Source organism: Melanerpes formicivorus, unplaced genomic scaffold (genome assembly GCF_026170545.1).
Source record: "Melanerpes formicivorus ecotype bairdi unplaced genomic scaffold, bMelFor1.0.p_v2 SCAF_1, whole genome shotgun sequence".
Lineage (NCBI taxonomy): Eukaryota > Metazoa > Chordata > Aves > Piciformes > Picidae > Melanerpes > Melanerpes formicivorus.
The window spans coordinates 28,542,580-28,544,130 of record NW_027142353.1 but is presented as its reverse complement, the minus strand read 5'-3'; positions in this window follow the sequence as shown (position 1 = coordinate 28,544,130).

Genomic DNA, 1,551 nt, shown 5'->3' with positions numbered 1-1,551 from the left:
ACACTAGATCAGGCTGGCCAGACTTTGGGTTACTCAAGGAACTAATTCAGAGGGTTCCTTGGGATAAAGCCCTTAAAAACAAAGGGGTCCAGGAGAGCTGGACCTACTTCAATGAAGAATTGTTGAAGGCTCAGGGACAGGCTGTGCCAATGTGCCGGAAGATGAGCCGCCGGGGCAGACGGCCAGCCTGGATGGTTCATGAACTTTTAATGGAACTGAGGGAAAAAAAGAAGGTGTATCACCTTTGGAAGAGAGGGGAGGCAACCCACAGAATGTTTAAAGATGTTGCTAGGTCTTGTAGGAAGAGAATTAGGGAGGCAAAAGCACACTTGGAGCTTAAACTGGCTTGTGCTGTGAAGGACAACAAAAAGTCCTTCTATAAATACATTAATAGTAAGAGGAACGGGAAGGACAACCTCCACTCCTTGGTGGATACGGAGGGGAACATTGTAACAAAGGATGAGGAAAAGGCAGAGATACTTAACACCTTCTTTGCCTCAATTTTTACTAGAAGGGCAGAACGTCTTCCTGTCAGCTGGCCTGCAGAGCTGGCAGAAGGAGCCAGGGAGCTGCACAGTTTCCCTATGTACCATGAGGAGGTGGTTGGAACTCTCCTTAGCAGCTTGGATCCCCACAAGTCCATGGGACCAGATGGGATTCATCCTAGGGTGCTGAGAGAGCTGGCAGATGAGCTGGCCAAGCCACTGTCCATAACTTTCCAGCAGTCCTGGCTCACTGGCGAGGTCCCGGAGGACTGGAAGCTGGCCAACGTGGTGCCCATCCATAAGAAGGGCCGGTTGGATGAGCCAGGGAATTACAGGCCTGTCAGCCTGACCTCAGTGCCAGGGAAGATCATGGAACAGGTCATCCTGAGTGCAATGACACAGCACTTAGAGGATGGCCAAGGGATCCGGCCTAGCCAGCATGGATTTAGGAAGGGCAGGTCCTGCCTGACCAACCTGATCTCCTTCTATGATCAGGTGACCCGCCTGGTGGATGTGGGGAGACCTGTTGATGTAGTCTACCTGGACCTCAGCAAGGCCTTTGACACCGTCTCCCATAGCAAACTGCTGGCCAAGCTGTCAGCCCATGGCTTGGACGGGAGCACACTGCAATGGGTTAGGAACTGGCTGGAGGGCCGAGCCCAGAGAGTGGTGGTGAAGGGTGCCACATCCAGCTGGCAGCCAGTCACTAGTGGTGTGCCCCAAGGATCAGTGCTGGGCCCCATGCTCTTTAACATCTTTATTGATGATCTGGATGAGGGCATTGAGTCCATCATCAGTAAATTTGCTGACGACACCAAGCTGGGGGCAAGAGTTGATCTGCTGGAGGGTAGAGAGGCTCTGCAGAGGGACCTCGACAGGCTGGACAGATGGGCAGAGTCCAACAGCATGAGATTTAACACATCCAAGTGCCGGGTTCTGCACATTGGCCACAACAACCCCATGCAGTGCTACAGGCTGGGGTCAGAGTGGCTGGAGAGCAGCCAGGCAGAGAGGGACCTGGGGGTGCTGGTTGATGGTAGGCTGAACATGAGCCTGCAGTGTGCCC